The sequence below is a fragment of the Meriones unguiculatus genome, chromosome 10 (assembly GCF_030254825.1).
Source record: "Meriones unguiculatus strain TT.TT164.6M chromosome 10, Bangor_MerUng_6.1, whole genome shotgun sequence".
NCBI classification, from domain to species: Eukaryota; Metazoa; Chordata; class Mammalia; order Rodentia; family Muridae; genus Meriones; species Meriones unguiculatus.
Genome location: NC_083358.1, coordinates 106,876,901 through 106,900,983, shown reverse-complemented (window position 1 = coordinate 106,900,983; position 24,083 = coordinate 106,876,901). Strand labels below are relative to the sequence as shown.

The 24,083-nt window shown below is 43.5% G+C and overlaps 1 protein-coding gene and 1 pseudogene across 1 annotated transcript in view; both read right to left on the bottom strand.

The window, feature by feature from the left end:
• LOC110542496 (3 beta-hydroxysteroid dehydrogenase/Delta 5-->4-isomerase type 2-like) overlaps nt 1-15,200 on the bottom strand; it is a 40,170-nt gene extending 24,970 nt beyond the window's left edge. Inside the window, exon 1 of the mRNA XM_060393007.1 lies at nt 15,183-15,200. The gene's annotated coding sequence lies outside the window, so the exon portion shown is untranslated. The remainder of the gene's footprint in view (nt 1-15,182) is intronic.
• A 5,585-nt stretch (nt 15,201-20,785) lies between these two features.
• LOC132657119 (3 beta-hydroxysteroid dehydrogenase/Delta 5-->4-isomerase type 1-like) lies at nt 20,786-21,431 on the bottom strand (annotated as a pseudogene).
• Nucleotides 21,432-24,083: the final 2,652 nt, after the last annotated feature.

The window sequence follows — 24,083 nt, the reverse complement described above, 5'->3', positions numbered from 1 at the left end:
TGATCAATTGAGGATCATGTTCAGGGCTGTGCTGGAGGGAAGCCAAGAGATCCAGGGCTCTATCAGGGAGCACCAGCCCGTATTCAGGGCTCTAATGTTCCTCTGACAAAGCAGTACAGTCATAGGAGCCTGTGGGAAGATGAAGGCTTTCAAACCAAAAGCCTTCATCTGGTGAACTGTGTTTTCTCCTTTTAGAGGAAAGCAAGATGAGAAAAAGAGCCAGTTCATCAGGAACAGAGGACTGGTCCAGTTGGAATTAAGGCAGAGGACCCAGACCTTGCATAGGGTGCATTTTAAATCACCATAACTTTGGTGAGGTGTTTCATCTGTGATGTAGTAGAACTGTCCTTTGGTACTTGGTGACTTCTGGACTGAGGTCCCTGGCTGCCAGAAAATTTGCCCAAGCCACATTGTTGACACACATTTGTTTGACTCTGGATAATGTGCCAGTAACATTCAGAGGGCATTGTGCTGGTTTGATATCAGGCAGGTGGAGCAAATAGGAGGATGGCCAGTCTGGCTGGACACCCTCTGTGGCTGAGCAGGTTGGTGAGTGTCAACAGCCTGGACCTCCCTGGATGCCCCAGGGAATAAAACACCATGGAGCTGGGAGATCTGTCAAAGCAGGAACTCAGTTTATTAAATTTAGCAGCCCCTCTTATAGGTTTGAGTCAAGGGGCAGGATTAAGGAAGTGAGGTAAGAAGACATAGAGGGTGAGGTTAGGTAATACAAGGGGAGGTGGGCCAGTGAGAAAACTCCATATAACAGTTACCTGGCAGGGTTGATTTGTGTGTGTGTGTGTGCGTGTTTTCATTTGCATATTTTATTTATTATCATTATTATTATTATTTTATTTTTTCTTATTTACACTTTGTTCATTTTGTATCCCCCCATAGGCCCCTTCTTCCTCCCCTCCCGATCCCAGCCTCCCTCCTCTTTCTGCATGCATGCCACTCCCCAAGTCCACTGATAGGGGAGGTTCTCCTCTCCTTTCTGGTCTTAGTCTATCAGTTCACATCAAAAGTGGCTGCATTGTCCTCTACTGTGGCCTGGTAAGGCTGCTACCCCCCTCAGGGGGAGGTGATCAAAGAGCAGGCCAGTCAGATTATGTCAGAGGCAGTCCCTCTTCCCATTACTATGTAACCCACTTGGACACTGAACTGCCATGGGCTACATCTGTGCAGGGGTTCTAGGTTACCTCCATGAATAGTCCTTGGTTGGAGTATGAGTCTCTGGGAAGTTCCCTGTGTTCAAATTTTCTTGTTTTGTTGCTCTCTTTGTGGAGACCCTGTCCTCTCCAGCTCTTACTATTTCCCACTTCTTACATAAAATTCCATTCACTCTGCCCAACAGTTGGCCATCAGGCTCAGCATCTGCTTTGATAATCTGTAGGGCAGAGGCTTTCAGAGGCCCTCTATGGTAGGTTCCTAGTTTGTTTCCTGTTTTCTTCTTCTGGCTTTCAATAGCCCTCTGTAGCAGGTTCCTAGGTTGTTTCCTGTTTTCTTCTTCTTCTGATGTCCATCCTCTTTGTCTTTCAGGATGGGGATTGACCGTTTTAGTTAGGGTCCTCTCTCTTGCTTAGTTTCTTTAGATGCACAGATTTTAGTGGGTTTGTCCTATGTTGTATGTCTATATGAGTGAGTATATACCGTGTGTGTCTTTTTGCTTCTGGGACAACTCACTCAGGATGATCCTTTCCAGGTCCCACCATTTACCTGGCAGGGTTGATTTTAAGGCAGATATGCTGAATCACTTTTGCCCAGAAGTGGCACCTCTTAAATCAGAAGCTAAAGACAGGTCTCCAAATTTAAGCCAGGCTCAGGTAGATGCAACAGGCCTTATCAGGCCCAACAGCAGTGAATTTTGAGAGCCTTGATCAATGTGTTGAAAATGTATGTTCTTTTCTTCTCATAAATGTACATGAGTTTTAAAGCACAAGTATCCAAAGTGCCAGTCTCTTTCAGGGTCACCCATTAGCTGCTAGCACTGTCTTCTTGCCCATCTTTTTATGTATGAGTATGGCTCAGACTCTGTACTCTCATGATGTTCTTCCTCATGGTAATTCAGGACCATTTCTTTTATGAGTTGGGTCCTGCCATATCAACTGAGCTAGTAGATGAGGGATGGCACATCAACTTCAACTTAGGCCTCTAACAGGTTCTAGGTACCTAATCATACACAACATCTTGCTAGTGTCTGGTAATAAACCAAGAAGTCCACACGATTTCTGTTCATTTCTATTGTTAATCCCAGCTCCTTTGTGCAATCTTCACATTTCCTGAACCAACACAACTATGCATTTGTCACAGGAGCAATGAGAAAACAAGGAATTGACTACTGTTATTTGCTTGCCCACAAACACTGGGTTGGGTATCAGGAATTTGCCAGGGATACCTCAAGTACCTTTACATTGAAGACCCCAATCATATTGTCAGAAAGGAACAGTCTTACCTTTCCGGGAATGAACATTTTTTCAGGCTGACAGCACTGCCTTCTTGGCCATCATTTTGCTGAATCGGGTGTGGATCAGACCATGCATTTTCATGTTGCTCTTCCTCATGGCCATTTAGGTGAAAATTCTTATAGGAGTGGGCCTTGCATCATTAACTGAACTGGTGAGGATGAAGGCTGGCACATCCTTCAACACAGTTTGGACACAGACCTTCAACATATTTGGGCACCTAGTCACATACACTGTTGGTGTTAGAAAATAAATCAGGAGTCCCCATGATTCCTACTCATTTCTACCTAACCCTGGCTTCCTGGTGCATTCTTCACTGTTCTTGGTTAAAGGGGACCATGGATAGCATGGGGATAGTGTGAGGACATGAGCAATTTAAAAAAAAATGGAATGACTGTGGTGTCAGGTAGCCAAGGTTTCTAGCCCTCAGCTTCTCTTTCTCTCTTTCTCTCTCATTCTTATTAAGTACTTTGATTTTAGAAAAGATGAAAATCTTTGTAGTGTATGCTTTGTCAACACAGATTTAAAATGATAATTTGTCATTTCATTATGAAGAAACAATTTTTAAATTGAAACAGTTCATGCAGCACATTCAAGGACAGTTTAGAATCCAGATGCTACAGTACCACCCCCAGTTGTACAAAGGCAATTGTACACTGAGATAGATGTTATGATGTTGGAGCTCCTCTTAATCTAATGAGGGCCCTAAAAGTGTCAAGAGGACCATCTACAGTGTCTGAGCAGTGAATGCTGATCTGTGGAGAGATTTAATGTTTTCTTTGACTGAGGTATCCCATCTCTTCCACCTTGTCTTCAGCACCCTAGAATCTTTTTTTCCATGTCTTGGACTGTGTGGTTTTTGTTTGATTCCCTAAACTTTTCATTTCCAGTTTTATCTCAGTTTGGGTGTTCCTTAGCAATTCTATTTCTACTTTTATGTCTTGAACCATTTTGTTCCTTTTACTCAGTGTTCCTTTATATTTTCATAGACATCATTATGGGATTTTTTCATATCCTCTTCAAGGTCCTTGAACATAGTCATAATTGCTGTTTTCAAGTCCTTGTGTTTTCATGTTGGTGTCTAGGCATTTAGTTAAGGGGCCCTGAAGAGATTCCAGGTGTTGATATCCAGTCCGTGTTGGGTGGGTTTTCTGTTCATTGGTTTCTGTTGCTGTCTCTGGATCTTAGGAAAGTGTGGTGCCTGTGGGTTTCCTGGGACAGAATGCTTCTACAGGTTGATTTGTGGCAAAGAGGAGAAGAGCTGAGCTAGTTTTAAAAAGCTGAGCAGACTCCAGGAATGAGGTTATGGGCTCCTGTGCACATCAAGAGATGGGTTCCCAAGAGTGTTGAGGTATGGTATGAAGAGGGCCTCAGCAAGTAGCTTGTACTAAGAGAAAGGATGATCTGGAGAGACAGGATTGAATGAAGCCTTCAAGGGTGGAATCTCCAGTGAAATCAATTGAAGAGGCTGAGAGTGCAGAGGTCCTAATGGAGGACAGGCAGGAGAGTGCGATTCACTAACCTAAATCCCTGCCAGATGTGGCCTGACACTGCTGTAACACTCTCTTCCCCTCACTACCAGAAGGGGCTGGAGAAAAACTTTTGTTCCCTCTCTAACAGAACTTTTGTCATAGCTCCATTATTCTTCCCTTCATTGTGTCACTCTTCACCAATTCAGACAAAAACAAAGAACAGAGGACACTGAGAAGAACAATTATATGAACTTAGAATACCACCTTAGGTTCAGAAAGATATGCTTTTTTAAAAAGTGACACAGGTTGTTATTTCCCATCAGCTCTAGGAGCAGACAAAGCTTTCTCCAGAGCTCCTATTAGACAACCACAAAAGCCACTGGTTTCTGTTTGTCTCAGGCATTCTCAGGGAATTTCTAACAAATATGTCAATCATAAATGTTAAAGAGCCAAAATCAGTTCCCCTGCACAGGAAAGAGAGCTAGCAAGAGAGAGAAAGAGAGAGAGGGGAAATGAAAGAGAGAGAGAGAGAGAGAGAGAGAGAGAGAGAGAGAGAGAGAAAGAGAGAAAGAGAGGGAGACAGAGAGAAAATGCTGTGTCCATCCAAAGGAGTGGAATATTACCACCACCACCCCCAGTAGAAGAGAGTGTCCACAAGGAATCAGTTTGCAATGCAGTTTCATGTGTGGAGATATGTCCCCACATGACAGGAACCCTAAGTGCACATGTTTCTTATCCAAAACCCATACAAATTGGGTTCAAAGAAACGGGAGCCACTTTCTTAGGCAAAGAATTCTGAGGGACAAGCATTCTTTACATCTTTAGAAACTGGAGAAAGTAAATGAGAGGAATGAAGAACAATCAAGAACAGTTTCCTGAGAACGTTCCAGTCATGAAAGCCAACAGCACAGCTTCCTTGCAAGCAAGGTCAGGCTGGAACGGATCACGCAATCTCTTTACCTAATGCATTACCAAATGAGAAATAATGTTAATGGGGAGATGAAACCAATGGAGAGAGCTCTGAACAACAAGAAATGCTGATAGATTAGAACCAGGAGCTGAGGCCCAGTGGCCTGTGTGTCCCTGGGCAGGTGCTTGGGGATTAAAGCATGTTGCTGGGTCAGTGCCTGGCAAGGCTTCTGGAAACTTGAGGAAGACACTAAGGTGGCCTCTGTGTCAAAGGGTGGCAAGAGGACCAGGGTTATGCTTCTGTCTCTTTTGAGGACAATGATTTATGACAACACCCAGGGCCGTGTCTTTGCCATTTTCACATCACTGAGTCTTTGAGTTCAGTATCTCCTAAACAGTATCTCCTTTGAGTTCAGTATCTCTTGAGTTCAATTATCTCCTGCTTCACTAGTGTCCTGATCCATGCTGAGGTTTTTTGCTTGGCTTCCTCTCAGCTGACACGCAGTTCATAGTCCAGATATCTCTGAGCTTTCTTATAGGAGAAGGAAAACATGCTGTTTAATTGTGTGATCAAGTGGCGGTGAAAGGGATGACCCGGTCCACAGGTCATTTCCAAAAAGACCTTAAGATGAAAGGGGAGAAAGTCCTCCCCAATCTGAGGACTTGGAAAGGGGCAGGGAGAAGCTTAGGAAGGGAGGGTGGGATTGGGAGGGAATAAGGGAGTAGGATACAGCTGGGATACAGGGTTAATAAAATGTAACTAATAATAATAAACAATAATAAAAAAAGAAAAAAAAAAAGAGAGAGGGGCTGAGAATTGGGTGGGACAAGAGCCACAAAGAATGAAGACCAAAGCAGGCTGTGTGATCAAGGTCTCCATTTACTACTTTTAGTATATCCTTTATATAGGCAGGGCAAAAGGAATGTAATTGCCTTTAGCAGGGTTACTAAGTAATTAGGAGTCACAGGACGACCCACCACAGGAGTCACAAGGTTTGTTAATAATGATTGTTTAAAATGTTCCTCAGAAGTGTTGCTCAGGGTGCAATTTAAATCATCATAGCTTTGGTGAGGGGTGTCATTGGATATTTGAGGTCTTGTAGGCCCCTGGCTGCCATGTTTGCCCAGGTCAGATTATCAACATATACTGGATTAGCTCTGGAGAATTTGCCAGTAACATCCAGAACACCCATATTTTAAAGGGCCTGAATAATCATTAAGTGATCATTATTTAAAAGAATGGAATTTCTTTCTTCTTAAATGTACATGAGCCAGAAGGCAAAAGTGTACAATATGCCATCATTTCTCAGTATGCACTCACTGGCTTCTAGCCCCACCTTCTCAGCCATTTCTTTGCTGTATGGGTAAGGATCAGGCCATGAACTTTCCAGATGGTCTTCCTCACAGCCATTTAGGACAGGTTCCTTGTAGTTTGGTCCAGCTACAAAGCTGCTGCAGATGAAGACTGCCACACTGACTGCCACACAAGCATCCAACAGGAGCTGAGTACTTGCTCACAGGAAGCTCACCATCACTGTTGGGAAATCAGCCAAAGGGCCCACTGTGGCAATGGAGTCAGAGCCAACTCCATCCCAACTCCGGTGGAAGGGTTACCCCAGATATAAATGCTTTCTTACCTGATCATGAATCCAATCTAAGATCCTGTGACCACAGAACGACCCAAAATGTAAAGAGGTGACATTTACATTCTGGAAAACAGAGATTTCCAGGTTTCTAAGTTTATGTAGTACACCACCCCCCGTGAGTGTATGTGTTTGTATGTGCTTGTTTTTTCGTTTGTTTTGTTTGTTTTCAGTCCTAGGGAACAACCCTAGGCTCTTCCACAGGTTACACACGCCCCTCCCACTGAGCCACTGTCCTATGTTGTTCTAACAACAAGAGGAGAGAGGGGTTCATACACATCCAGATCACAGCTCATCTCTGAGGAAAGTCACTGCAGGAACACAGGCAGCAACCATGGATGCTCCTACCTACTACCTTGCTTCCATGGGCTGCTCAGCTCGCTTACTCAGATAACCCAGGAACACCTGCTCTATGTAGACACAGCCCACGGTAGGCGGGACCCTCCCATATGAATAATTAATCTAGGAAATAACCTACGAAAATACTTTCATGACCATGTCGTGGAATCAGTTCCTCAGTGAGGTTCCTTCTTTCCAGGTGATTTATATGTGTCGAGCTGAAGAAAACCAAATTGGCGTTCTTACTTTGTAAAGTACTTCCCTAGTTGTTCCTTTAGGTTTTCTAAAAACTGACACCAATAAATATGTTTGGGGATACTGCTCAGTGATTGATGGTTTGCATGTTTTCATGTTGTGATAGCTAGAAACAACAAAAAACATTTAAAAGGATCCCCACACCAAATAAAGCACTTACATCCGTACAAAGTCCCTATTTATTTCTAATATCAGAGATCAAACCTCTACTCTTGCCTGATGCGTCTAAAACAAAAAGGGGGAACTGTAGAGAGCTGCGGAATGCTATGCCTTAAAGATGGAGCTGGTTTCCGCCTTCCACCTTCCCGATGGCGAGTGCTCTCTGTCACGAACAATTCCACATTTGGCTAAGGCTGAGGATCTGGCTTGCTTCCATGTATGTGGACCTATCTGCATTGCCCCCGTGGCACGCCTGGATTGGCTACCCAGAGGCTATTTAAGCTGTGGGCTGGCTTTCCCCAGGGTCAGATGATTGTTCAAGGTTCCTGAATAAACTGCATTGAAAAAAAAAAAAAAGAAAGCAGAAAGAACAGGAGATGAGAGAAAGAGTAAGAGACAAGAGACAGGGTAAAAGTTGACTAAGATTCTGGCCACTGTAGTACAGAAAAGTTGTGCTGAAAGGGAGAGAGTTCCTGGCAACCGTGGGGGCCCTCTGTCTAAGGACCAGTGTGCCTACTGCAAGGAAAAGGGACACTGGGTCAAAGATTGCCCCAAAAGAAAAAAAAAAAAGCAGCTAAATACTAGAGCCCCGGGGACCTGTGTCCTAACCTTGAACGATGACAGTGATTAGGTGCCACACCCACTCCAGCATCGCCAATGTAGCATATCAATAGATTGTGCTACAGGGCGGGAGACACGCTTTCTTCAGAAATTCACTCCCTGGAGGCCACTGGCAGGTCTTTCTGACCACCTAAGTAAAAAAGACGCAGTCTAGGGTCTCTATGCTTTTTCGGTTGTGGTTGTGGGGCTGGATTAATGAGTTTTTTGATATTTCTCTATGATTCCTGAAACAGCACAATTAACTATTCAAGGAAATATATTCTTGATAGATTATCAAAAGCTTTACCAAGAATAGGGCAGAAGAAAAGTAGTTTTAAAAGAAGTAATGAATTAGATTTAGTATTAAGAGCATTATAAGAACAGTGAAAAATAATAGGCTCCTTCTTAAGAAGAAATAGCATGAGAAGTACAGCTGGTGGGAGTTTCCCCTCCCTTCAGTGCCTTGTTCCTAGGGAAGATCGTAAATCTTTAGCAAGACATATGAGAGGATGGTTAACAAAGGTGTAATTAGATTTTGATACAGAAAAAAATTTTGGCAGGCATCTGACTTAGCTCCTGACTTTCCTCTTCATTGGTTAGAAATAATGAAACTGCATTTGAGGTTTCTTTCCCTTTGTCTGCTTTGATCAAATATTTGCAGACCAAGATTTCTTGTGGGCACTCCCCTATGTTAAAATGTAAACTTTGTATTCTTGGTAAAAGTCTGAATGTTCTGGGAAGTTTGCCAACTTTAAGGTGCCTTTTTGTTAAATCATTATAAAAGTACTAGCTTGATTTCAGAAAAGTGCAGCAGAGACAAAACCATCAAGGTGTCTCTGTCTGTTAATTCATCACAGAAACCGCGTCTTCCTGTCCAGAGCCTTGTTCCCCATGGACCCAGGGAATCCAACTGGGCTGGTTTGTGGCAATTAGGGAAGACAGGGTTCGGTCCCCCTCTCTGAGCCCAGGGTAACCCTTAAGGTGGAGGGGAAGCCAGTCCATTTTCTAGTGGACACTGGCACTCAGCATTGAGTTCTATTACAAGATTCAGGGGCTAAGAAAGAGAAAAAAATCATGGGTTCAAGGGGCCACTGGATGTAAACAATACTTATGGACTACCCAAAGAACAGTGGACCTCAGAGTGGGCTGGGTATCGCACTCATTGTTAGTCGTGCCTGAATGCCCATACCCATTGCTGGGTCGGGATATCCTGACCAAAATAGGGCCCACATCTATTTTAAACCAGATGGCCCACAGGTTATAGACAACAAAGGGAATCCCAGTCACGTGCTCACAATTCACTTGGAAGATGAATATCGGCTGTTTGAAAATTTAAAGGATGGGGAAAAGACATTGACTGGTGGTTGGAGAAGTACCCTGAGGCCTGGGCTGAGACAGCGGGCTTGGGAAAGGCAAGAAAACAACCGCCAGTCCAGATAGAGCTAAAACCTCAGGCAGCCCCAGTTGCAGTGCAGCAGTATCTAATGTCTAAAGAAGCCGGTCATGGGATTCGCCCTCATATACAGCGACTCTTTGACCTGGTGGTTCTAAAAAGATGTCAATACGCTTGGAATACTCCATTACTGCCAGTCTGAAAGCCTGGGAGCAATGATTTTCGACCTGTGCAGGACCTGAGGGAAGTTAATAAACAGGTCATGGACTTACATCCAACGGTCCCCAACCCGTATAACCTGCTGAACTCCCTTCCCCCTGACAGAGCCTGGTATACTGTTCTAGACCTTAAAGACGCATTCTTTTGTCTTCAACTTAGCCCTGCCAGCCAAGACATTTTTGCTTTTGAATGAAAGGATCCCGACTCTGGGGTCTCGGGCCAACTAACATGGACTCGACTTCTCCAAGGGTTTAAAAATTCTCCTACCATATTTGATGAAGCCCTGCACTGAGACCTGGCACACTTCTGGGCCACAAATACCCAGGTAACTCTTCTCCAGTATATGGATGACATCTTACTAGCAGCAGACTGTTAGAAAACCTGTCTCGAAGCCACCGGCCAACTGTTACAAGAATTGGGCAAATTTGGCTATAGAGTGTTGGCAAAAAAGGCCCAGATATGTCAGAAACAGGTCAATTACCTGCGATATATATTAAAAGAAGAAAAAAGATGGTTATCAGAGGCTAGAAAAAAGACTGTGTTTCATATTCCCCCTTAACAAATTACTAAACAATTGAGGGAATTTCTTGGTACAGCAGGGTTCTGCCGATTATGGATTCCTGGGTTTGCTGAAATGGCAGCCCCTCTGTATGCCCTTACAAAGGGCAATGACTCTTTTACCTGGGTAAAAGATGAACAAGCTGCATTTGATAATATTAAACGGGCTTTAAGTCCAGCCTTGGGACTTCCTGAAGTAACTAAACCTTTTAATTCTATTTGGCTGAAAATCAGGGAATGGCTAAAGGAGTATTGACTCAAAAGATAGGACCCTGGAAGAGATTGGTAGCTTATCTATCTAAAAAGCTTGATCCAGTAGCAGCAGGATGGCCGACCTGCCTCCGAATAATAGCAGCAGTTGCTGCATTGGTAAAGGACAAGGATAAGCTGACCTTGGGACAAGATCTTACTGTCTATGCCCCTCATGCCCTTGAGATTGTCCTTAGACAGCCACCTGATCGCTGGCTCACAAATGCCCACATGACTCATTACCAGATCTTGCTTTTAAATAACGACAGGATTACTTTTGCCCCAGTGATGGGGCTAAACCCCGCTACCACGTTACCAGATCCAGAAATTCAGCCCCCAGAGCATGATTGCTTGCAGGTGTTAGCAGAAGAACAGGGATGGCAAAAGGACTTAAAAGACCAGCCTTTGCTGGATGCAGAGGTGACATATCATACAGATGGGAGTAGCTTTCTGGAAAATGGAAAAAGAAAAGCCAGAGCAGCGGTAGGGGAAGGACACACGGTAATATGGGCCAAAGCACTGGCAGAAGGCACCTTTGCTCCATGGGCAGAACTAATTGCCTTAACTCAAGCATTAACTTTGGGGAAAGATAAAAAGACAAACATCTACACTGACAGCGGGTATGCCTTTTCTATGGCCCATGTGCACGGGGCCATCTACCAGCAGAGAGGCCTGTTGACATCAGCCAGTAAAGAAATTAAAAATAAAATGAAATCTTGGCCTTGCTCAATGCCCTACTACTGTCCACCAAGGTAAGCATAATTCACTGTCCAGGACATCAATAGGGAAATTCGAAAGCGGCAAAGGGGAATAACATGGCTGAACAGGAGGCTAATGCAGCTGCTAGAGGAAGTCCTGCTCCAATGATATTAACTGCTGAGTTGCCAAGGAAGGAATGACTAAAATACTCAGAGGATGACCTGTAGCAAATACAGAAGAAACAGGGGACATTCGATGCTAATGTGGGAGCATGAATTGACTCCAAAGGTAAGATCATTTTACCACAGGAAGATGCTAAGAGACTAATAGCACAAATGCATCAGTAGACTCATTTAGGGGCACGAAAATTGACTGAAATTGTTCATCAATCTCCATACCGAATACTAAACCTCACTGCTTTGACTGAGAAAGTGGCTCAGGCATATACACCTTGTCAGAAAGTCAACGTAGGAAAGAATTTCCAGAGCTCAGGAAAGCAGCTGAGAGGAACTAGACCTGGAATGCATTGGGAAGTAGACGTTACCGAAATCAAGCCAGCCAGGTATGGAAATGAATATCTCTTGGTCTTTGTGGATACCTTCTCAGGATGGGTGAAAGCTTTTCCCACCAAGAAAGAGACTGCTTTGGTTGTAGTCAAGAAAATTTTAGAGGACATTTTTCCCCAGTTTGGTATTCCAAAGGTAATCGGGTCAGACAATGGGCCGGCCTTTGTTGCTCAGGTAAGTCAGGAGGTGGCCAGATTTTGGGGGATTAATTGGAAATTACATTGTGCTTATAGACCCCAAAGTTCAGGACAGGTAGAAAGAATGAATAGAACTGTAAAAGAGACCCTTACCAAATTGACCATGGAGACTGGCGGTGACTGGGTAGTACTCCTCCCGCTGGCCCTCTTTAGGGTCAGAAATACTCCTACTTTGCTAAACCTTACACCTTTTGAACTATTGTATGGAGTTCTCACTCCCTTAACTCTCCTTGGGGCCCCCCTTGACATAACCAGTAATAACTCTGACTTGTCTGGGTTAAAAGGACTGCAGCTTATTTAAAAAGAAATCTGGAGCAAGGTTGGCAATGCATATATGCCAGGATCCTTAGAGGTGCCCCATCAATTCCAAGTTGGAGACTTGCTTTATGTACGACGACACCGTAGACAGAATTTGGAACCCCTGTGGAAAGATCCTTACTGTGTCCTGCTCACCACCACAACAGCTGTGAAGGTAGAAGGCATTGCTGCTGGGATCCACGAATCCCACATCAAACCCACTCCAGAGGACTCCACTTCTGACTGGAAAATCCAGCCCAGTGACAATCCCTTAAAACTTAAGCTTGTTAAAAATGTTGACCATGAGTAATATCCACAAACTGCTGGTGCTTTTGGCTCTGCTAAATACTTGCTTGGGCTCCAGTCCTCACCAGCCCAAACTTTTGACTTGGGAAGTAACTAATCAGAGACATATTATAATTTGGTCTCAAAGGTAGCCCCACCCTTCACATGGTGGCTGGACTTATACCCTGACCTTTGTAAAATGGCTTTAGGGGCACTTGCCAAATGGGATTTGCAAAGCCACCTAGACCCCGACGTGGTTCCTGAGCACTCCAAACATGGGCCTTACAGCGAGAGGGGCTTAGATCCCTGGTGGTGGTGGTGGGGGGGCTGTGGGACCGCAACCACCTCAGTATGCTGTGAGTCCTAACCTTTTATGTATGTCCCGGACCCCATCAGCAACCTAAATTAGTAAACAAATGTGGAGGAAGAAATGACTTCTACTGCAAAAGTTGGGGTTTTGAGACCACTGGTGATTCTTACTGGAAGCTTACTTTCAGTTGAGATTACATCATTGTTAGAGCTAATTATAGTCATGCCGAGCCCCCAGACCGGGGACCGAACAATAGGTGGACTTATCAGCCAATATGTAACACTTGCTGTCACCCCCTGCTAATCCGGTTCACAGATGTGGGGAAACAAATTTCAACCAATTGGTTGAAGGGGTTCACTTGGGGCCTGCGAATGTGTAAGGAAAAATATGATGATGGGTTGTTCTTCACCATCAAACTAAAAATAACAACTCCATCTGCTGAAGTGGGACCAAATAAAGCTGGCCCTTGTCTAGTTCCCACCAGTAAAATCGGACCCCAGACTACGGTCCCGCCTCCAACGCTCCCCTCTCTGACTCCTAACTCAAAAATAGAAGATTTTTCCCCTAAGCCTCCTGGACAGTACATTACTTCCCTAGCACAGGGAGCCTTCCAGGCCCTAAATAACACCAATCCGGAAGCTACTGAGTCTTGTTGGTTATGTTTTGGGATTGATCCTCCCTATTATGAAGGAATTACCTTTACAGATGAGATAAATAATACCCAAGAGGCAAGAGCCTGTCATTGGACAGAAGGGGAGGCTAGACTTTCCCTGTCTGCTGTTTCAGGGCAAGGACTCTGTTTAGGTAGAATCCCTCTACCCCCGTTATCAGTTTTGATGCAACCAAACCTATAATGTTACAGACCTGTCAGGGTATCTCATACCACCGACCAATGGATGGTGGACCTGTGTGACAGGAATTACTACTGTGTCAGTACTCAGGTGCTAGCTAATTCATCTGACTACTGTGTCCTGGTCCAAGTAATCCCCTGTGTCACTTACCACCCATATGAAGAGCACTTTCGATACTGGGACTCTGTGGGGGAACCATTAATACGAACAAAAAGAGATTTGGGAATTTCCCTAGCTATAATGCTTGGGATCAGACTGGAAGCAGCAGGGACAGCAGTTGGAGGGTCAGCTATAGCCCTCTGACATAGTGGATTAAATGAGCTCAGGACAACTGTTGATGAGGACATAGAAAGATTAGAGAACACAATTAGAAAGCTAAAAAATTCTCTACAGTCACTATCAGAGGTGGTGTTACAGAATAGAAGGGGCTTAGATTTATTGTTTCTGCAACAAGAGGGTTTATGCGCTGCCCTAAAAGAAGAATGTTGCTTCTATGTTGACCATACTGGAGTTGTCACTGAGACCCTAGACAAGGTCAAAGAAGGCTTAGAAAAGAGAAAGTGTGAACGAGCCTAAAGCCTAGGGTGGTTTTAAGGATGATTTAATTCTTCTCCATGGTTGACCACTCTAATCTCCACCTTGCTCGGTCCTTTGCTAATTCTTCTCCTAATTGTAACCTTTGGTCCCTGCATTTTTAACAAGCTGCTTAACTTTATGAGAGAAGCGATTAGTACCATTCAGGTCCTTATGCTTCAGCAGCATTATCAGAGGTTAGATGTGCAGGCTGAATCTAGCCTGTATATTTTAGGGTTAAAATTATGTCAATGAAAAAGGGGGGAATGAGAAACGAGACCATCCCAGACTAGAAAGCAAAACAACTAAACCTTGAATAAGGTCCAGATTAGAAAGAAAAACAACAGGGGCTACTGAACCTTGAATAGAGGCCAGACCTAATGGCCCTTCCTAGAGGGCAGAATGAGCTTATTTTGAGAACTAGGGAACCTGGGGCAGGGTGGACTGCTCTTGGAAGAAACCACAAGCTGCCAGCTGCAAAACTGTTTTTTATGTTATCTTTCTGCTGACCAGTCAATGTAAAGAAACATGTGTGGTCTGGTTTTTAGGTATAAAAACTCTGTGCTTTGTATGCTCGGGGTCATCTCCCATCTTGAAGGGGCGACTCCATCGCAATCAGAATAAACTTATGCCTCTTGCTTTTTCATTGAATCACACTCTGTGAGTGTCTTTGGGAGAGGAGCGGTCCGGAGTTCCTGCATCGGGACTGCAGGTCTTACAGGCATAACACTGGTTACTGGTTCTAGTGGTAAACTCACATGTACTGACATACTGAGAGCCAAATCTGAGAGCCAGACCATTCCCTCAATTCCAGACTCAAACATGTTTCTCTCAAATGTCCTTTAAGATCTGTGCTCAGAAAGATTCCTACTCCTTAACCCTTGTGCTATAGAGCAAGGAGAACAGAACATATTTAAGGGCATTCAAGACACTGTGCCCTTGAGAACAGTTAGAACTACCATTGCCAGCAGACGTTACTATTTCCTGCCCATGGTATAAATATACCTAGTGTGGGCATAACGAACACAAAGCTCACCCAAGAAAGTGGAAACTTCCTTAACAGGCAGTGCAATCACTGCTTTCTTTGCTGTTACAAAACTCCACAGCCAAAGCAACCTATAAGAGAAGGCATTGAAGCGGACTTACTCAGTGTTGGAGACGCTGAAGTCAGGCCCAGCTGAGAGTCCCCTTCTTGATCTGGAAGGAGGTAGTAAATATTTTCCAAATAAGGTTCAATGTTCTGGTTTATTTTTCAGATCCCTAAGCTTAGCTGGCTCTGACTTGGTGTGACTTATAAACCTCAGGGTTTTGTGAAAGAAATCAATATGTCAAAAACATTTAATGAAATCCAAGCAACATTGACCTTTCCCTATAAAAAGTTATAGATATAATTCTTAGAGTTTAACAGTTTTATGGGAAGATAATCTTGATTAGGTAAACTAGGTCATACATATAATTTGGATTTAACTCTTTTAAAAATATTTTATTAATTCTTTGAACATTTCATATAATACATTTTGATCACATTCCCCTGTATCTCCCCCTTCTTAAATGTTCTCAGTTTGACCCTCCATTCAACTTAGACAGAAAAGAGTTTGTAGGTAAGTAGATAAAATTAGAAAAGAAATCATTCTGAGTGATATAACCTAGACCCCAAAAGACAAGAAAATATTTATTCAGTTATTTGTTCAGTGTTCAGTCTTTGATAAGCAAGCTACTATCCTTATAACCACAGAGGTGAGGTATAGATATGGAGCTAGTGAAGAGGGAAGAAACTCTTTGGGGAAAGGGAAAAAGAATAGTTATGGATGAATAGGGAGGGGCAGGAAGGGGATACTCAAAAGGTCAGGGGAGGAAAGAAGGGTCAAGAAAGGAAATACAGAAAGGAACAGCTAAAACTAAGTGTCATTTGAGGGGTTATATGGAAATTTAATACAGTAGAAGCTTCTGAAAATAAAACATATATATGATATAAAATAACTATAAATTGGAAACATTAATAACAAGGGAGACAAAGCCCTAACTGGACATCTCTTATCATCAAATTAAACACCAGCACTGAGAATGGATTACATCTAACTCAGTTGTTGGCCCAAGGGGTACCATGGAAATCCCCCAAATAACCCAGGCTATTGTCAAGGCTACTGTCTGCTGACTACAAACTGATGGCAAGGCTTTAGAGGTGACAACAATACCTACTTAACTCAGTGAACATAGAGATGTTGAGCTGGTGCTTACATAGAGCTTTCACGCCTACTGAATACTAGTGTTCATGGTACCAGAAGACACTCTGCGGACTTCCAGAGGGTAAAGATAAACATAAACCTGGCTGTAAAACCTGCAGTCAACATGGTGTTCTTCCTACAAAGTTATCCTGGTGTGGTAGTGGCACAAAAGTCATGAGAGCAACCACTCTCTTATTATAATTAAGGCCTACTCTTTGAGATAGAACCCATGCCTGACACTGCTCCAGTGGCCAAGAACATGAGGCTAGACAGGCCAGGGACCTAGGAGAAACCAAACACTATAGATCTTCTAAAGGTATGTAGCAATAGAATGACTCCTAATGACATCTTCTATGCTCATAGATCAGCACATTGCTCATTTGTCATCAGAGAAACTCCTTCCTGCAGAAGATGACAACAAATACAGAGACCCACAGCTGCACAGTATGCAGAGCATGAGAGACTTGAAAGACTCAATCTCAAATGAATTTTCTTCATCAAAACCCTATATTCCTCAGAGAACTCTTCAAAAGAAGAGGCAGAAGTCATGTAAGAGCCAGTAGGGATGGAGGGCACTATGGAAACATGGCCCTATAGACACAACAAGTCTTAAACAAAAGTGAATTCATAGAAACTGTGGTAGCATACACAAGGCCTCACAGGACTAAACCAGATGGGGTTCCAGTGCTGAGAGTGGAAATAGACACAACCCCTCTTTCCTACCCAAATCTATCTCCATTTGATAACGGCATTCAGAGGGAAAGGAGTTGTTTTTCCAACCAATTCTCACTGAGTATGCAAACCAGACTGAATGACAGGCCTCGTGACGAGCATAGTTGGCCAACACAAAATGAACAAAATGGTATTTATTGTTTTTTGTTTACCCTACAGACCATTTGCTTACCTACTATGGTTCCCGATTTTGTTCTTATGGGTTTTCTGTCTGTGGAAATGTGTTATTGAACTGGAGGGAGTTGACATCTTGCTTCCAGGTGAGACTCTTGTGATGTCTATGGTACCTTGCCACGGACCAACCCAACCGGGTCCCACAACCGTAGGAGAATGAGGGGATTTGGATATCAGGAAGGCACAGTTTCAGGCGAATGACAGAATGAGAGTCAGAGACGACACCGAGATGGTTTTGACCCTGCTGTAATTTTACTGAAGTCAGGCTAATAATTTTATAGTGATTTCACAAGGAAGCACCTTAAAATTGGCATGCTTTCCAGAACATTCAAACTTTTACCAAGGATACAAAGTTTATGTTTTAACTCGAAAGTGTAGCCAAGCATAAAGCAATGCCCACAAGAAATCTCAGCCTAGAAACTTTCTGACCAACGCAAACAAGAAACAAAAACCTCAAACTGTGGTTTCATTATCACTGACTAGTGAAGGGGAAAGTCAGGAGCTGTAATAGTCCTCCGAGCAAAGTCAAATACCTGCCAAAGTCTTTTTCTACATTAAAGTCTAAATACACCTTGGTCGCCCATCCTCCCATATGTCTTGATAAGATTTATAATCTTCCTTAGAAACAAGACGCTAAAGGGAGGCATGCTCAAGCCTGCTGTACTTGCTTATGCTATTTTTTCCTAAGAAGAAGCCCATTATTTATTCACTATTCTTATAATGCTTTCTAATACTAAATCTGATTTATTACTTATTTTTCTTTTCCTCTATTCTTGCAAAAGCTTTTAATAATCTATCAAAAATATATTTTCTTGAATAGTTAGCGGTGCTGTACCAAGAATCATAGAGAAAAATCAAAAGGCTCATTCAATCCTTCATCTGAAAAAGCAGGATAATTAGAGTACATCTTTTTGGCAAAGATGGCCAGGGGGAACAACCCGGGACTTCAAGGGAGCAGATTCCCGTAGGAAACATGTCTCCTCATCTTAGCAGCATAATTTTATGCTTATATAGCATATTTTTATGCTCATATAGACTCTGGACGTTTTCTTTGACTGAGGTATCCATCTCTTTCACCTTGTCTTCAGCACCCAAGAATCTCTTTTTCCATGTATTGGACTGTGTGGTTTATGTTTGACTCCCTAAAGTTTTCATTTCCAATTTTATCTCAGTTTGGGTGTTCCTTAGCAATTCTATTTCTACTTTTATGTCTTGAACCATTTTGTTCCTTTTACTTAGTGTTCCTTTATATTTTCATAGACATCTTTATGGGATTTTTTTTCATATTCTCTTCAAGGTCCTTGAACATAGTCATAATTGCTGTTTTCAAATCCTTGTGTTTTCACGTTGGTGTCTAGGCATTTAGTTAAGAGGCCCTGAAGAGATTCCAGGTGTTGATATCTGGTCTGTGTTGGGTGGGTTTTCTTTGTTTTGGTTTCTGTTGCCCTCTCTGGATCTTAGGAAAGTGTGGTGCCTGTGGGTTTCCTGGACAGAGCGCTTCTACAGGTTTTTTGGTGGCAAAGAGGAAAAGAGGTGAGCTAGTTTTAAAAAGCTGAGCAGACTCCAGGAATGAGGTCAGGGGCTCCTGTGCATATCAAGAGATGGGGTCCCAAGAGAGCTGAGGTGTGGTGTGAAGAGGGCCTCTGCAAGTAGCTTGCACTAAGGCAAAGGATGAACTGGAGAGACAGGATTGAATGAAGCCTTCAAGGGTGGAATCTCCAGTGAAATCAACTGAAGAGGCTGAGAGTGGAGAGGTCCTAATGGAGGACAGACAGGAGAGTGAGATTCACTAACCTAAATCCCTGCCAGATGTGGCCTGACAGTGCTGTAACACTCTCTTCCCCTCACTACCAATGGGGCTAGAGAAAAACATTTGTTCCCTCTCTAATAGAACTTTTGTCATAGCTCCATTATTCTTTCCTTCATTGTGTCACTCTTCACCAATCCAGACAAAAACAAAGAACAGAGGACACTGAGAAGAACAATTATATGGACTTAGAATACCACCTTAGGTTCAGAAATATATGCTTTTTTAAAAAGGAACACAGGTTGTTATTTCCCATCAGCTCTAGGAGCAGACAAAGCTTTCTCCAGAGCTCCTATTAGACAACCACAAAAGCCACTGGTTTCTGTTTGTCTCAGGCATTCTCAGGGAATTTCTAACAAATATGTCAAACATAAATGTTAAAGAGCCAAAATCAGTTCCCCTGCACAGGAGAGAGAGCTAGCAAGAGAGAGAAAGAGGGAGAGGGGGAGAGAAAGAGAGAGGAAGAGAAAGAAAGAGAGGGAGAGCGAGAGAGAAAACGCTGTGTCCATCCAAAGGAGTGGAATGTTAACCCCCCCCTCCCAGTAGAAGAGAGTGTCCACAAGGAATCAGTTTGCAATGCAGTTTCATGTGTGGAGATATGTCCCCACATGACAGGAACCCTAAGTTCACATGTTTCTTATCCAAAACCCTATAGAAATTGGGTTCAAATAAACAGGAGCCACTTTCTTAGGCAAAGAATTCTGAGAGACAAGCATTCCTTACATTTTTAGAAACTGGAGAAAGTAAGTGAGAGGAATGAAGAACAATCAAGAACAGTTTACTGAGAACATTCCAATCATGAAAGCCAACAGCACAGCTTACTTGCAAGCAAGGTCAGGCAGGAACCCATCACACAATCTCTTTACCAAATGCATTACCAAAAGAGAAATGCTGTTAATGGGGAGTTGAAGCCCATGGAGAGAGCTCTGAGCAACAAGAAATGCTGAGAGATTAGAACCAGGAGCTGAGGCCCAGTGGCCTGTGTGTCCCTGGGCAGGTGCTTGGGGAAGAAAGCTTGTGACTGGGTCTGTGTCTGGCAAAGCTTCTGGAAACTTGAGGAAGACACTAAGGTGGCCTCTGTGTCAAAGGGTGGCAAGGGGACCAGGGTTATGCTTCTGTCTCTTTTGAGGACCTGACAATGATTTCTGATAACACCCAGGGCCATGTCTTTGCCATTTTCACATCACTGAGTCTTTGAGTTCAGTATCTCCTGAACAGTATCTCCTTTGATTTCAGTATCTCTTGAGTTCAGTATCTCCTGCTCCACAAGTGTCCCGATCCATGCTGAGATTTTTTGCTTGGCTTCCTCTCAGCTGACACACAGTTCATAATCCAGATATCTCTGAGCTTTCTTATAGGAGAAGGAAAACATGCTGTCTGACTGTGTGATCAAGTGGCGGTGAAAGGGATGACCCAGTCCACAGGTCATTTCCAAAAAGACCTTAAGATGAAAGGGGAGAAAGTCCTCCCCAATCTGAGGACTTGGAAAGGGGCAGGGAGAAGCTGAGGGAGGGAGGGTGGGATTGGGAGGGAATAAGGGAGTGGGATACAGCTGGGATACAGGGTTAATAAAATGTAACTAATAATAATAAACAATAATAAAAAAAGAAAAAAAGAGAGGGGCTAAGAATTGGGTGGGACAAGAGCCACAAAGAATGAAGACCAAAGCAGGCTGTGTGATCAAGGTCTCCGTTTATTACTTTTAGTATATCCTTTATATAGGCAGGGTAAAAGGAATGTAATTGCCTTTAGCAGGGTTACTAAGTAATTAGGAGTCACAGGACGACCCACCACAGGAGTCACAAGGTGTGTTAATAATGATGTTTAAAATGTTCTTCAGAAGTGTTGCTCAGGGTGCAATTTAAATCATCATAGCTTTGGTGAGGGGTGTCATTGGATATTTGAGTTCTTGTAGGCCCCTGGCTGCCATGTTTGCCCAGGTCAGATTATCAACATATACTGGATTGGCTCTGGAGAATTTGCCAGTAACATCCAGAACACCCATATTTTCAAGGGCCTGAATAATCATTAAGTAATCATTATTTAAAAGAATGGAATTTCTTTCTTCTTAAATGTACATGAGCCAGAAGGCAAAAGTGTGCAATATGCCATCATTTCTCAGTGTGCACTCACTGGCTTCTAGCCCCACCTTCTCAGCCATTTCTTTGCTGTATGGGTAAGGATCAGGCCATGAATTTTCCAGATGGTCTTCCTCACAGCCATTTAGGACAGGTTCCTTGTAGTTTGGTCCAGCTACTAAGCTGCTGCAGATGAAGACTGCCACACTGACTGCCACACAAGCATCCAACAGGAGCAGAGTACTTGCTCACAGGAAGCTCACCATCACTGTTGGGAAATCAGCCAAAGGGCCCACTGTGGCAATGGAGTCAGAGCCAACTCCATCCCAACTCCGGTGGAAGGGTTACCCCAGATATAAATGCTTTCTTACCTGATCATGAATCCAATCTAAGATTCTGTGACCACAGAACGACCCAAAATGTAAAGAGGTGACATTTACATTCTGGAAAACAGAGATTTCCAGGTTTCTAAGTTTATGCAGTACACCACCCCCCGTGAGTGTATGTGTTTGTATGTGCTTGTTTTTTCATTTGTTTTGTTTGTTTTCAGTCCTAGGGAACAACCCTAGGCTCTTCCACAGGTTACACACGCCCCTCCCACTGAGCCACTGTCCTATGTTGTTCTAACAACAAGAGGAGAGAGGGGTTCATACACGTCCAGATCCCAGCTCATCTCTGAGGAAAGTCACTGCAGGAACACAGGCAGCAACCATGGATGCTCCTACCTACTACCTTGCTTCCATGGGCTGCTCAGCTCGCTTACTCAGATAACCCAGGAACACCTGCTCTCTGTAGACACAGCCCACGGTAGGCGGGACCCTCCCATATGAATATTTAATCTAGGAAATAACCTACAAAAATTCTCCCATGACCATGTCGTGGAATCAGTTCCTCAGTGAGGTTCCTTCTTTCCAGGTGATTTATATGTGTCGAGCTGAAGAAAACCAAATTGGCGTTCTTACTTTGGAAAGTACTTCCCTAGTTGTTCCTTTAGGTTTTCTAAAAACTGACACCAATAAATATGTTTGGGGATACTGCTTAGTGATTGATGGTTTGCATGTTTTCATGTTGTGATAGCTAGAAACAACAAAAAACGTTTAAAAGGATGCCCACACCAATAAAGCACTTACTAATATTCATGCATTTCCCATCATTAAGGAGGGAGAGTTTTAAATTCGAGAATGCACATTCTCAGAGGTAGTTCAGAACTTACAGCATGCACACTCAGGTATAGGGTATAGGCAATATGTATGTTCATTTACTTTTATTTTCTAGATAGAGTCCTTAATGGCAGTGTGCCTCATGCAGGGTGTACCAGTACTCCACACTGGCTGAGCTTGACACTTTTCACATGACTTTCTTAGTTTGCGCTTTCCTTTTTCAGCTATCTCATGATAATGGGGATTCTGTTGTTCCTGGTATAGGTTGGGGAAACACATAAAGCTCCAGGGACACACATCAGCCTACTGAAGGGTCTATAATGCCTGTGCCTTAGTCCAGTCCATGCTCACTTCATGCACGTAAGCACATGGCTGACTGTTTGGGGACAACTCTTCTGAGACATTCATGTTAACTGAATTTGCAGTGAAGCCAAAGAATTGTTTGACAGAGGCAGAAGTAGAAATACACAGCTGGGGATATGGATATCTCTCTTGGGACAGATTAAAACTTCTGCTGGATTAGTTTACTCTAGGTTCCTCTCTCCAGTCAGGCAACCTGAGGAAGGCCTTGAAGAAGAGAAAGATGGGTATGATAGTTAGGGTTTTTGTAGCTGGGAAGAGACACCATGATCAGGATAACTCTCGTAAAGGAAAATATTTAATTGGACCTGGCTTACAGTTTTAGAGGTTTGGTCCATTACCATGGTAATAAGCACGGCAGTATGCAGGCAGACTGGTGCTGGGGGAGCCAAGAGTTCTACATCTTGATCCTCAGTAGGCAGAAGGGGACTGCCTTCCACATTAGGCATAACTTGAGCATAGAAGAGCTCAAAGCTCATCCCCACAGTGACATACTTCTTCTAACAAGACCACCCTGCCTAATATGCCACTTTTTATGTGCAAGCTTTAACCACAAGTATTTATGGGGCTCATTATTATTCAAACCACCACAATAAGGAAAAGCTCTCCGTAAAGAAGACAGGTACCAGGAGGTGGGTCTCTTTCTGCATGCTCTTTCCTCTCCTTTGCGCTGACTTTACACTGACTGTATCAAATGAATGGCTGTGACATGGCAGGTGGAGCCAGACACAGAGTGTAGTAGACTCACACCTTGTTCTTTGCTGGTGTTGTGATCCCAGGAGGGGGCATCGTGGGTGCTTTCTGGTAGAGCCAAGCTCCCACATTGGGACTTGTGGGACACTGTGGACTTGGCAATTGTTCTGCAGTGTCACATCATGGAGCTGATGTCGTGCTGTGAGCTGCAGTAGAAGGAGATCAAGAGAGAGGCTCCCACACACCAACCTTTAAGAGGACAGAGCTCCCGGACCCCAGCCTTTCTTTCCCTTATCTTAGCTGCGGTCTCTTGGGGATTTCACCTAACATCTGTATTGCCTCCTTCTCTGTGTAATCAGAAGACAAAGTCACCTTTGCTCACTCATTTCTTGGGACAGGGGTGGACAGTGTCATAAGAAGTTTCCATCATTAAGATGTCTCTTTGGGTGGATGACACCTAAATGAACATTAGTACAAAGTCCCAATTTATTTCTAATATTAGAGATCAGACCTCTACTCTTGCCTGATGCATCTAAAACAAAAAGGGGGAACTGTAGAGAGCTGCGTAATGCCGCGGCTTAAAGATGGAGCTGGTTTCCGCCTTCCACCTTCCCGATGGTGAGTGCTCTCTGTCACGAACAACTCCACATTTGGCTAAGGCTGAGGATCTGGCTTGCTTCCATGTATGTGGACCTATCTGCATTGCCCAAGTGGCATGCTGGGGTTGGCTACCCAGAGGCTATTTAAGCTGTGGGCTGGCTTTCCCCAGGGTCAGATGATTGTTCAATTTTCCTGAAAAAACTGTATTGAAAAAAAAA